Raw genomic sequence first — 14,041 nt, 5'->3', positions numbered from 1 at the left:
GAGTTGATGAGGATAAGGGACAAGGAGAACCTCCATTCACTACCGGTGGGAGCGTAAATTAGTCATCAGAGAAACGGAAATTAAAACCCCAATGAGATAGTGCCATCCACCTATCAGAATGGCTAAAACTAAAAAGACCGACAATACCAAGTGCTGACGAGAACAAGGAGCAAAGAGGACTTTCACACACTGCTGGCGGGAGTGTGAATTGGTACAAACATTTGGAAAGTGGTTTGACATTCTCCGCTAAAGCTAAACATACCTCTTCTCTATGCCCCAGCAATTTCACTCCTGAGATATGAGGGCGTATGGCCACCAAAAAGCATGTACATGCACATTTGTAGAAGCTTTGTTCATCATAGTCCCAAACTGGAAACGACCCACACGAGCACCCACAGCAGAATGGATAAACTGAGTCATATCCATACCGTGGAATATTACCGGGCAATGAAACAGAACAAAGTCCAGCTAACCACAACAGCATGAGTGAATCTCAAAGATAGAATGATGAGCAGACAGCCACTCACGAGAGAGCACATACTGTAAGATTTGTTCATATGAACCTGAAGAATGGGTCAAACCAATCTAAAGTGACAGAAGTTAGCAGAGAGGTTGCCCGTGGGAGGGAGTGCATATTGGCTCAGAAGGGGCATAGGGAGCCTTCGGGGGGTGGAAACGTTCTGTATCTTGACCCGGTAGTGACTACATGGGTATAAATATATGTAAAAATTCACTGAGCTGTATACTTAAGACTTGTGCACTCTATGTATGTTGTACTGCAATGAAAGGAAGGAAAGAGAGAAGGAGGGAGGCAGGGAGGGAGGTGGCCTTCCCCTCCCTCTCCCCCTCACTTTGTTCTTTCCTTCCTTCCCGGGGCAGGAGGGGAAGTGGGGAAGGGAGGGGACGGGACAAACCACGCCAAGCCAGGCATCCGAGGGGCGGGAAGGGCTCTGGGAGCAGGTACCCAGAAGGGCAGCAGCCTTGACCACAGGGCATTAGGGATGCGAATGCAGGCTCCGGACCAGAGAGACCTAGGTGGGAATCCAAACACCTCCGTCTAATAAATACGGCGCCTTGGGCAACACGACCTCTCTGTACTTAGATTCCTTCCCCTGCAAATGGGACTCTAACAGTATCTGCCTGCAAGAGCTGTGTTAGCCGCAAAGAGCCACGCGGGTTAGTATTTTCAAAGCACTTAGAATAGCGCCTGGAGCAGGGCTCATGCAACATAAATGCTTCTTAAAGAAATAATGCATAAAATAACAAACAAAGAAATGAAACGCTCAGCACAGTGCCGGTTATCAATAACAGTACGAGCCAGCCTTACGGAGCCGTGGCTGAGAGCCAGGCCCTGGGGCTGCAGTGTTAACATGCACGGTCTCAGCCAACTCCGTGAGCCAGGGGTTTCCATGTCCAGTTTGCAAAGGAGGAAACAGGCTCAGAGGAGAAGCAACTGGGCCCGGGTCACACAGCCAGTGAAAGGCAGAGCAGAGCCCGAAGCCGGAGCTCTTGGCCACCTCGTTTTAAACATTCGTCATATCATCCGGAGGTTTCTAGTCCAATGCCCACACTCTGCACTGATTTTGGTCCATAAATTTGTTCTCATTCAGCTGAGGAACAAAAATTTTTGTTCTCAAAATATTATTTCTAGGGAGGAGTTATTTAAAAGTCTGTCCAGAGCTAACGTTTCAGCATCTTTTCAAAATAACCCTGGGGTAGTTAAAAGTAAAAAAACAACACCTGTATAGCTCATAACAGTTCACAAAGCACTTTCCAATCCATCTAATTCTCACAACTACCAAGTAACGTTAAGCAGGATGTGAGCCACCATGATTCCCTCCTATAACTTAGGAACAGGCTCAGAGAGGCCAAGTGATTTTCTCAAAGTTACACAGCACTTTACACAAACCAGAGTTTTGGCTCCAAATCCCATGCTTTTTCCTCTATGTTAGCACAGGGATCCTCCTTAGCCTGTTTCAGATGGAGAAATTGAGGCCCAGAGAGGTTAAGATCTTGACCAACATCACCCAGCAAGACTGGCCTCCAACGGTTGGTCCAGGAACCCAAGTTTGAGATTTGTAGCAGATTTCTCTGGCTCAGAGTATCAGCCCAGACCACAGTGGTGGACAAAACGGACAGCAACAAGCCACGAACCGAGGACAGCACCAGGTGCAGCACCCAGCCATGATGTCAGCAGGTTTAGCAATTTCCACTACGTTTAGTCAACTCCATATGCCATTTCGAGGCTGTGGCAACTGCACCTATTACCCAGAGGCGCCCAAGACGGTACTTCATTGGGCTGGTATCTGGGAAGCCCCACGTTAGTTCTTAGTTCAAGAAGAAACAGCCTGCCTCTACCACGGGGGAGAGCGATGTGCTTAGCACACGAAAAGCTCAGTTCAGGCCAAATTCATTCATTCATTCAACAAAATACACTCTTGATGCCCTATAATCCATTCTCTACACAGCAGCCAGAGTGGCCTTTTCATCATATATACCAGTCACATCACTTGCCTGCTTACTACCCTCCGAAGGCTTTCCAGGATGAGTATCAATCCTCTTACAATGGCCTATAGGGCCCTGTGATGCGACTCCTGCTGGCCTCTAAGCTCCATCTCGTGCCCCCAGGCCCAACTTGTTCACCACGCTACAGCCACAGTGGCTGGCTTTCTGCTTTCAAATGCACAAGCTGGGCCCTCCTCTGGGCCTTTGCACCTGCCATTTCCCTGCCTGGGACACTCTTCCCTTGACCTTCCCGTTGTTCTGGCCCCAGCCTGAATGTCACCTCCTCTAAGAGGCCTTCCCTGATTGCGCTCCCCCCCCCAGGCTAAAGTACTTCTACCCCTCTATCCCAGCAGCCTGTTCTATTTTTATAATACTTATTCTTATCTTAAATGATATATCTTTAAGTTATCTGTTTACTTCTGTATACTAATAGGATATAAGCTTCTCGAGGCAGGGCCCTGGTACCCCTCGCTTTCCGAGCATCCTGGAATATTGTCGGCATTCAGTAACTACTTGCTGGATGAATGAAGATGGGTACGTGATGTGTGGTGCCCTATTCTGGGTCTTGGGGAAGCTCAGGGGGAAAAACTGGCAAATTCCCTGTCCTCGAGGGGCTTACATTTTGGTGGGATAATATGATGGTATAAAATGATAATAATAATAACTTAAGCAACTAGTCCAATATGACATAGCTGGTAAGTGGTGGCACCAAGATTCGCCCTCAGGCGGTCGGGTTGCAGGATCCATGCCCTTCACAGTCCACTAAATAAATAGGTAAACCTTTGGTCAGGAAGTGCTCATCGGGAAGAACAATCAGGTGAGGGGATGCGAGGTGATGGGGTAGGAGGGTGACTACAGCATGCAGGTGACAGGTGCCACTCCAGCGGACGCCTGCAGGAAGTAAGGGTGACAGCCCCGCGCACAGATGGGACAGGCTATTCCAGCAGAAGAATCAAGACAGCGGTAGAGACAGACAAGCAAACAGACCAGGACAGCCCAGCAGGATAAATGCTGTGACTCGGGAAACGCACATAGAAGGATACAAGGAGGGGGCTGGAACCCAGAATGGGCTTCCTGGAGAAGGCGACATCAGACAGAGGTGAGTGAGCAGGAAGAGCGTGTCCTGGGCAGAGGAGACAGCCTGTGTCAAGACCGAGGGAGAAGAGAGACGATGCTTTTGAAGAACCAAGAAGGTGCTCAGTGTAGCCAGGGCTTGGACAAGGGCAGGCGTGGAGGGGTGGGAGGGAAGGAGGGAGGGTGGAGGGGAAGCTGCCCGGGGCACGCCAGGGGCAGGACTAAGTTCCTCCAGCTCAGGAGTCAGACTTCATTGCAAAGGCAACGACCACGCTTTTGGTACTATTTTGCAATGGCCTGTAAATCTACAATTACTTTAAAATAAAAAGTTAAAAAAAAAAGCAGCGGGATGTCTCTACAGAATCTTAAAGACTTTTTCTTAAGGTCTAAGTAAATTAAAAAGAAATATTCACCTCACCTTAAATTAACCAGTTAGTTAATAAACACGTATTGGCACCTATGTACACGCCGTCCTACAGGCTGGGGACACGGCAGTGACTAGACAGACAACGACCCTCCATCACGGAGATATGGTCCAGTGAAGGGAGACGGACACCATATCAACTCATATTTGAAATAGGACAATTTTAAACAATGACGAGGGTTCTGAAGAAAAAGAACCCAGAAATAATACTTACCCAGATTTCAAGAAACAGCTGTGGGCCTGCCCTCTCTCTAAGTCTGAAAACAGGCCGTTCAGCTTCTTGAGAAATATGCAAATTGCCCTGGGGAGCAAACTGGAAAAACCAGCCTGTGGGTCCATCCGGTGTGGGATCTGGAGGTCTGCGGAAGAGACGGATCGGTTAGCCGGTTAGCTAGCCGAGGCTCAGGGGGCTTCTGTCCCACCGCCTCCTCCACCTGCACCTTCTCAGCAGGCGGCAGGCAGCTGCCACGCACCCAGCACGGCCCTGGCTCTTGGTGTGGACTGTCTGTGCCAACTCCGCGTGCCCGGAGCTGTGGCTGCTGCGCCAGCTCCTTGCTGAGCCTGGCAGTGGAGGGCAGGCCCCGGATGTCCTCCATTCCTATCTCCTGGTGCCCAACCACGTACTGCCACAGAATGCTCAGAAATGCCTGTTACGTGAACGAATGAGAGAACTAGTTTTTAGGCTTAAGCAAGAGCTGGATGCTCCTGGTTCTTCCTCTCCCTAAAGGCACTCCTATTCTTACAGTCCCATCGAGCACCAGATGAGGAAGGGAGATGGAACCAGGGCCACGTGTCTGGACTTACCCAGGGCTATACAGAGCCCCAAACCCAGGGTCCCCCCAAACTGCAAATAATCTGAGCGTCATCCTAATGGCCATTTTCCACGCCAAGGAACTACAATATTTTCTGCTTCTTGAAGCCTGCGTGGGGTTTTAAATAAATTATCAGTGATAATGCCCTTCCCCTGGATGTCACCTTCCTACGGGGCATGAGAACACGCATAGAATCTGCCTACAAACTCGGAGACTCATGCCATAGTCCAGCCATGGCCAAAAGCTGCAGAGAAGAAAAATGGCTACAAGAAGGGCCTCCAAAATTCTCTCTGAAAGGTGTAATACCAGAGACTTTTCTAGATTTCCCCAATTTTCTGCCATAAATACGTATTGCTTTTGAACTCTGAAGAGGGTTATTTTGTTAATGTCTCTGTCTGTAGAGAGGGGACCATTAGGACTTTAAGGAGGATGGTGACAGTGGCTGTCTCTAAGCGGAGGGTGGGGTGAGGGTGGATTCTGGGATGATTTTAATTTTTTTCATTATATGTTTATGTTGTATTAATTTTCAATAATGACTATGTACTGATTTTAAGATCAGGAAAAACAGACACGATTTTAAATTATAATACGGTATGCTGATGCTGGCTCATAGCGGCATCTCTTCCCAACTCTGTGTTCAGTGACGCCGAGAGCCTGCAATTGGCCCCAGTGGGAGTCTGAATACCACAGAAATTGGCAAGTGCCACAAATGAGGGGTTTTATTTTCCAGAAAGGTGGGTAACAGCATAGCACTGGAAACACACTACAACTTGTTATGTCCTAAGAAAATGTTTCACAGAGCAAAAAGATCACCAGGAAATACATCAAAATGTCAGTGATCATTGTCTTTCGGTGGTGGGGCTGCGGGACTAGAAGCAATTGGTTTTTGTTCTTCTATTTTTCTGAAACTTTAGCATTTTCTGTCATGAGCTTATTGGGGCTTTTATAATGAAAAAAATTTTTTTAATAAAAACCAGTTCTGCTCTTGATACCCAGCAGAGGAGTGCTTTGTCGCAGAAAACCCTGGCCCCATAGGGCCCAGCCAAGCCAGTGGGGCTGAGGTCACAGTTAAGTCTCATTCCTTTGACCAACGGGACTTGTAATCAACAAAATGGACAAGGGGTGGTGTGACAGACAATTCTCAGCTAGCCATCATGGCGGGATGGAGGAGTCCACGGTTCCAACTCTATGGATTGTCCAGTCGGACGGGCTGGGCCCCAAACTACGCCAGCTGAGGAAGTGTGGTGGCAACTGTGGGGCGGGGGGCATGTGCCACCTGAGCTGTGTATACCACTCCTCAGGGGCCTCTACCCCTTGGTCTGATGAAGGATTAGGATCCAGTCTAAAGTTGAACTGAGATTCTCAAGCGTGTCTGAGAAGCTAGACTCATTCCAAGAGTACCAGATTCGTGCAGCGAGAAAAAGACCCTGCCGGTCAGGGCCGGGTATCTCTGTGCCCTGGGGCACCTAATGTGCACAGAGCTGGTCCAGCAGCACCCTGGGCTCAGGAGGTCACTGACGGACCGAGTAGCCTCCCACTCCCAGGGGTCTCCTAGGGGTCTTGTCCCTGCACAGGGGCTGTGAACACACCAAGGAACTCGGAGAAAGGTCCACACTCGACCCAGGAGAGCCCCGACTCTCAGGGCAACAACGTGTACACAGTGAGAACAACTAGCGCAAACACTTGCCCGTGGCCAGACCGCAAAGCCCAGATCTGGGATGAACAGGAGTCACTCTGGGTGGGACTTCATTTTGATGCTCTGCAATTATGATTTTCGTCTAACCGATCACATTATCTGTCACCAAAGAAAACACTGGCTGAGTTATTTGTGTCAGTACTAGGGGCAGACGGGCATTCCACAAACATCTGTTCTCAGTTCTACAAGCACACTCAGTAGGTGCTTGGTCAATATTGCTGACTAAGGCCATAAACACACAGTGGGACTTCTTCTTGGGGAGATGAAAAATTTCAGGGTCAGCACCGAGGAGAAAATCTAATCGGGTCAATACCATCCTTGAAAATCCTTTAAATCACCCTTAAAACTCCATGACCTGGGCCTTTAGAAGGTCACATGCAACAGTGGACTTTTTTCTTACATGCCAGGCAGCTGTGGCCTTTTTTTCACTTGGAGCAGTCAGCGAAGACCAAGGTCAAATTTGCTGCGCACGCGAGTGCGTGGTGGACTGTGTTCTCTTTCCCTTTCTCTTCCTCTTTTTCTGAGTTAACTGCTCACAGCTGAATTTCTACATGAGCGCAGTACAGTAAAATGAGCATTACTAGAGAGACGGCTACGGTGTCACGGGAAGGCTGAGGACTAACTGCTCCGGAGCGAAGGAGAAGGAAGAGCATCCGGCTGAAGAAATCCTTCACAACAAACAGAGCTACAGCCCTGTTCTTAGCCCGGAAACTCTGAAGATTGTAGTTCAAAGTTAAAACACACGCACATAAGAAGACATCTTCAGATGGTCCTAGAAGAGAGGGTTCCAGGCAGGCCCAGTTCACTGCCCCTCTCCAGCATTTCAGGAGAAACCCATCCATTCTACACCTCTACCTGGAAGTTAAATTGGAAGCCAGTGGTAAATGCAGCATCTCAGGAGGTCTCCATGGCAACAGTGTCAACAGAGAAGAACCCGGAGGGTTTTGGACAATCCCACGACAGACCAGAAGGAAAAAGGGATGCTGGCTTGGAGGGAAAGTTCCCATTCCAACCTCACTTCAGTAGCCCGGAGGAGGGCGGGGTGCGGTGGGTTGAGAGCCTGGCATTGGGGGTGGGGATACCCAGGCTCTGGGACATTTTTGTCCACATTTATGGTTGCTCCATTCCTCCCCTACTCGCACCTGGTCCAAGCTGCTGTCACCTCGCAGGTGCAACCCAACGGCAGCCTCCTCACCAGACTCCTGCGTCTTTCTGCCCTCGCCCCTCGCTGTCAACCACACAGCATCCAAAGAGCTCCATCCCAAACTGAAGCCAGATCGTGTCCCTCCTCTGCTCCAAACCTCCGACTCCCTGGTCACACGCTGTTACGGTCCTTACAATGCCGACTGGGCCATATGCAATCTGCCCTCCCCCTCTCCCCTTTGCTCATTCTGCTCCAGACACACCATCTTCCTTGCTGCTCCTGGACCCCACCACGCATGCTCCCCCCTCAAGGCCTTTACATTGGCTGTTCCCTCTGCTGGAATGCTCTTCCCCCAGATAACCACACGGCCAACTCCCTCACCTCCTTCTTGTCTTGGCTCAAATCTCACAGCTCAGTGAAGCCACCCTGCCCCCAGCCTCTCATCCCAATCCCTTCACCTGGCTCCTCTGTTTGGTCCAGAGCACGTCGCTGTGAGACATACTGTATCACTTACTTGTTTGTACTGATTGCTTATTGTCTGTCTCCCTCTGTCCACGTGGAAGTCTAGTAGGCACTTAAAAACATTGGTTGAATGAATGGTGTTTTCCATGTGGGATGATTAAAAAATAATTCAAGGGGCCGGCTTGGTGGCCGAGTGGTTAAGTTCATGCGCTCCGCTTTGGCGGCCCAGGGTTTCACCAGTTGAGATCCTGTGCGCAGACATGGCACCGCTCATCAGGCCATGCTGAGGTGGCGTCCCACATGCCACAACTAGAGGGACCCACAAGTGAAATATGCAGCTATGTACTGGGGGGATTTGGGGAGAAAAAAGTAGCAGGAAAAAAAAAGAAGATTTGCAACAGTGGTTAGCTCAGGTGCCAATCTTTAGGAAAAAGAAATTCAAGAGGCAAATCCGCCTGGGAAGGAAGCGGGGGAAACGGCAAAGACGGCCATGGTTCATTTGATCCACTGGTTCTCAAACTGCTCCACAGGACCCTAGGGCCCTCTCTTCCTCTGGTGGGCAAGAGGAGACACAGCGGGAAGCCCTTAATGCCCCAGCTTCAAATTATAACAGAATGATCCACCATACTACTTCTGGGTAAACACAAAGAATCGAAAGCAGGGTCTCACAAAGATATTTGTACACCCACGATCATAGCAGTATTATTCACAATAGCTCAAAGGTGGAAGCAACCCAGGTGTCCATCCATGAACGAACAGATCAACAAAATGTGGTCTATACAGGCAAGGGAATATTACTCAGCCTTAAAAAGGAAGGACATTCTGATGCATTACAACATGGATGAACCTTGAGGACATACTAAGTGAAACCAGCCAGTCACAAAAAGACAAATACTGTATGATTCCATTTATATGAGGTATTTAGAGTAGTCAAAACCACAGAGACAGAAAGTAGGATGGTGGTTACCAGGGGCTGGAGGGAGGGGGAATAGGGAGCATGTATTTAAAGGGTATGGGGTTTCAGCTTTGCAGATTGAAAAGGTCTGGAGATTGGTTGCACAAGAATGTGAATATACCTAACACTTTTGAACTGTACACTTAACGATGGTTAAGATGGTAAATTTTATGTATTTTATCACAATAATTTTTTTTTTTTTGGTGAGGAAGATTGCCCCTGAGCTAACATCCATGGCAATTTTCCTCTACTTTATATGTGGGATGCCACCGCAGCATGGCTTGACGAGTGGTGCGTAGGTCTGCGTGTGGGATCCGAATCTGTGAACCCCAGGTCGCTGAAGCTGAGCACATGAACTTAACCACTATGCCACTGGGCTGGCCCCACAATTCAAATTTTTTAAATTAAAAAAATCATAACAGTAAATGCTTGGCAAATGTTAGCCATGTGCCACCTCTTTCCACGCATCATCTCGTTTCCTCCCAAGAAGCCTACAAGGTAGGTGCTATTAGCTCCATTTTACAGATGGAGACAGAGAAGCCCTGAGAAGCGAAGGTCAAGGTCACTGGACAAGCGACGTGGGATTTAAACAGGTGCCTGGGTCTTAGCCCAAAGGCAGCCATCTTAACTATGGTGTGCACTGCTTCTCTTTGGTCTAGTTTATACCCTGAGGTGGCCAAAAAGATTACAAACGCAATTTGAAAACCACCAAATTAGAAGAATCTTACCAGCTGCCATCTGCCCACGGGCTAACACTCCACTTTTCAGTCAGCCCCAAGCACCTCTGGGATGCGCCTAACCTGCCTTTCTATCCATTTTCCTTCGCTCCCCTTCTTCCAGCCAATCCTCAGCCAAAATGAACCCTCCGCTCCTTCCAGCCCACGCTGGGTTTCCCACCTCGGGCCTCGGCTCACGCTGTTTTTTCTCAGCGTGGGTCCTCACGCTCTGACGGTGCCCTTTTTCAAAGGGACAGTTGACTAGCACCATCAGTGAAGATTTCCCATTTCAGCCTCATGACAACCTTATGAGGAAGAGACCCACTGTCCCCATCTGACAGATGAGAAAATCGAGGCTTGCAGAGGTGAAGGCCGCACAGCCGGCCAATGGCAGTACGAGGACGTACCCCCCAGGCCTGTGTGACTTCAAACCCAAGTTCTTCTCCACTTTTCTACAGGGGCTCAGGGACTCCCATGAGCTTTCCTGGATCTGTCCAGCTAGAGTGACACCTGCCACCTCTGAAGCCCCCCACGCTTCGTCTGGGCTGCCCCGCATCCTTTCAGGAATAAGGGCTGGTTGCTGTGCACCTGTCTCCCCGACTAGGAGGGTCAGTGGGGGAGTGGACGATGCTCAGGACATCAGCGCTTCCCCTGCCTGCCCAGCAGAGTTCCCTCAGTTCCTCATTTAGGTCGAAAACAGCAGGCGCCACCACCCCCCGCTCCCACCAGCCCCTGGGTGTCTTTTCTTTATCGAATTGGCCACCACCTGACAATGGGTTACAGGTTTATTTGTTTGTGGTGAAAGCTCCACGCGGGCAGTGGCTTTTGTGTCATATTCTCTAATCTAGAACAGTGCCTGGCAGAGTAGGTGAAAGAATGAATGAATGAACACCTACCCCCACAACTAAGAAATGACTTCAGCATATTTTTTTTGATGAAGGGCATTATAGTTTTATATAAAGCGAGGTCCCATGTTTGCTCAAGAGCGACTCCCAACGGTGGAACTCATTACTGAGCATCTCTAAGCAAATGCAGACCAGTCCTGGAAGTCAAGGGGGATGACAGTTGTACAGGCAGTCGGGGTGGTGTACAGGGTAGAGGCGGAAATTAATCCCAGCGATGAGCACCTAATGTCACCCTGAGCTAAACCTCCCACATACCTTGGGATGTCTGGTGGCCCGGGGTACTTGGAATGCAAGCCTAGGTCGGGCTCAGATCTGAAGCATGAGGGGGTGTTAATCTTGGAAAAGGGAGATAAGGGAGGAGGATCGGTCTAGAAGAGCACGTGCAAAGGCCCCGAGGAGGGAGGGAGCAGTGTGCCTCGAGCACAGAGGGCTATTGATAAAGTGGTCTGAGATGCAGCTGGAGGAGTAGGCCAGGCGTGGGTGGGCCCAGGCTGTGCAAGGCCTTATGGTCCAAGTTAAGATTTTCGTTCTTTACCCTGAGAAAATGTGAAGCCACAGCAGGCTTTTAAGCAGAGGGTGGTACAATCGGATCAGTCTGGCTGACAAGTGGAGAGCAGACTGGATCCCCCTCCAGCACTCTTCTGCCCTCTGCAACACACTCAAGGCAGCAAGGCCCCATCTCCGCGCTAGCCCCAGTTTATAACATGCTGCAGTATTTACAAAGCGGTGTTCAAGCCATAAGGACATGATGATAAACCATCTAATGACATTTCCCAGCTCCCACACATGTGGGTCCAGGTGGCCCTTCCAGCCACTGCAGCCTGGTGGTAGCGATGCAGGGAGAGGTGGTTCCAGGCTCCTGAGAAATTCTCCAGGCTCCGACCGTGATGAGGTTCCCGTGCTGAAGCATGGCAACCTGCTCAGTCAACTGTGCCCATCCAACCGCTCCTGGGCCCTAGGCCTAAAACGTAAAAAGGCTCCTGGAGTGGCGGGCGTGGCATGGGGCCCTTGGTGGCTTCAGCTCCTGTCATCCTTACGACAATCTCGGAGACAGGTATTTTACAGAGGAGAAAACAGGCCCAGAGAGGTCACGTAGCTTATCCCAGATGACTCAGTCAGGAAGGCGCAGGCTAGGACCTGAGCCCACATCTGTCTGCTGGGCATGTGACTAGAAGGGTGGTAAAGCGGAGATGCTGACCATGCCACGAGCATTCACGTCACAACCATGACGAGAGGTCCATGGGCAGGGACCTCAGCCTCCTCACCTGGAACTCAGCCACCCACCTCCGCCTCGTACATGTCTTTACTGAGAGCAGTAACAGGTTATCAACAGGGTCACTGGAGCCTCACAATAAATACGCTCTAAATAAATACACCCTTGCTTATGCCTGACTGGGCAAGGCCTCTGACACAGGCCACACTCTGGATCACGCTTTACCATTTATGAAGCTCTTTGACACAGTATCATCAAAGCTATGAAGTATTATGACCCCCACTGCATGATAAGAACACAGGCCCAGAGAGGTGAAGTGACATACCCAAAATCACACAGTGAGGAAGTGGCAGCGCCAGGTTTCCAGGCTCCGAGGTTCCTTTAAGGGCTTCTTTTGGACCACTCTCTACCCACCTAGCCCCTCTGCCTCAAATCCCTGGGGAGCTGGGGGGGACACTCAGGGTGGCAGAACATCTGGAACAAGGCCCACGAGGGCTGAAGGCTTCGAAGGCTTGGGACTGTGAGGTTCCGTGTCTCTGCCCTCTTCACATCCTTCACGCTTGGGAGGTTCCAATGGTCTCTCCCCCCACCCAGCCCTTCCCCTCTCAGACGTAAGGGCAGCGTTTAATTCCACTCTCTAGAGTGTACCCCTCACCCTGAGGGCAGTACTTATCTTGTTCACTGCTGTACCCTCAGTGCCTAAACAGTGCACACACTGGCACACAATAGGTGCTCAATAACTATTTGTTGAATGAATGAATGGCCACCCCCAAAGCTTAAAGGGGTTTCATGTTTTCTGCAGTGAAATGAACACTGAGTTAGGGAAAAGAGAACAAGACTGTCGACTCCTCCCCTGCGTCTGGCTGAAGTCTCCGGGCTAGGACCCCAGCTGGGCTGTGCTCCCAACTTCCTGTGCGACCCCAGGGCAGGGCAGAAAAAGGACGCTGTCAAGGCCTACTACGTGCTAGGCACCGGGTTGGGTCTGGAGTCGGGTAACCCAGGTTCTTATGCCTTCTTGAGGCCGGCACCCCTGTCGCCCCGTGACTGCAGGCAAACCAGGTCTGGACAGGCAGCCCGCCAGCCCAGAAGGCCCAGCTCCCCACACAAGCTTCCTGGTCTTGGGGAAATCCCCTCATCTCTCTGAGCCTCAGTTTACCCAGCTGTAAAACCCATTCCAAAGTTAGTAGTAATTTTTCTTCCCTCCTGTAACAACAGGTGGCGAGCTGAGACGCAGGGCCAGCCTGTAACTTTGGGGGCCCACAGGGAATTCCCAGCCCCCTTGGAAGTCTCAGTTTGAGCTTCTGCTGTGAGCTCAGAGGGCTGGAGGGGCGAGGAGAGAGGGGGCAAGGGGGCACGAGAGGGGCCCCATGGGACAAGGGGAAGCCCCGGGGCCCCAAGTGACCTTGGGCATGTCCCTTTCCCTCCCCGTGGCCCAGACCAGCGTCCTCACTTATCAAGGGAGCGCTGGGTGACCTCTAAGGGCGCGGATCCCGAGCCGGGAGGAGGGGACGCCTGAGCACTCCGCCGGGCCTCAGTTTCCCCATGGGCGGCCCTACGTGGTTTCCGAGGGCACTTCCGGCTCAGAAAGAAAACAAGCAACAACCGGGCAGCCTTGGCCAGGGGAGGGCCTGGCGCCCACCACGGCCGGAGGGCGGGGGTCCCAGGGCGGCGGGGCCGGGCGCCGGGAGCCCCCGCGTGGGGCCGGTGGCGGGCGCGGGGAGTGGCCGGCGGGACGCGGTCCCTTACCTGCAGGCGGAGCGGCGGTGGCGGCGGCGGTGGCGGCGAAGGCTCGGCCCCTCCCTCCCTCCGGCCGCCCGCCGCCCGCGCAGCCGCCCCGAGGCCCCGGCCCGGCCACCGGCGGACGTGCGTGCGGAGCGGGGCCTTCCGGGCTGCGCTGCGAGCTGCGTGTCCCGACCCGGCTCGCCCGGCCGCCAGCCCGCGACAGGGAGCCGGCATCAGGAAGTGACGGCCCGCCCGGCGCGAAAGCCGGTTTGTGGGTACAGGGCCTCCAGGAGCGGCGCGATCAGGGCGCGGGAGGGGCGCTGGCGGGGGCCAGTCTGCAGGAGCGGCTCCCAGGGCCCGGGCCGCGAGTGGAGGGCCGACGGCCACTTGGATGGAGGTCTTCAAGAGTAAAT

The 14,041-nt window shown here is 51.7% G+C and overlaps 1 protein-coding gene across 3 annotated transcripts in view; it reads right to left on the bottom strand.

Annotated features, from left to right (window-relative positions):
* Nucleotides 1-13,913, bottom strand: part of TMCO4 (transmembrane and coiled-coil domains 4) — a 92,383-nt gene extending 78,470 nt beyond the window's left edge. Inside the window, exons 1-2 of one of the 3 annotated variants that reach the window (XR_006888562.1) lie at nt 13,653-13,913; nt 4,218-4,362 (exon numbers count right to left, since the gene is read on the bottom strand). The gene's annotated coding sequence lies outside the window, so the exon portion shown is untranslated. The remainder of the gene's footprint in view (nt 1-4,217; nt 4,363-13,652) is intronic. The other 2 variants (XM_046660598.1, XM_046660597.1) reach the window with 2 other exon arrangements.
* Between the last annotated feature and the right edge of the window lie 128 nt (nt 13,914-14,041).

Source organism: Equus quagga, chromosome 5 (genome assembly GCF_021613505.1).
Source record: "Equus quagga isolate Etosha38 chromosome 5, UCLA_HA_Equagga_1.0, whole genome shotgun sequence".
NCBI classification, from domain to species: Eukaryota; Metazoa; Chordata; class Mammalia; order Perissodactyla; family Equidae; genus Equus; species Equus quagga.
This window is presented reverse-complemented; position numbering and strand designations above follow the sequence as displayed.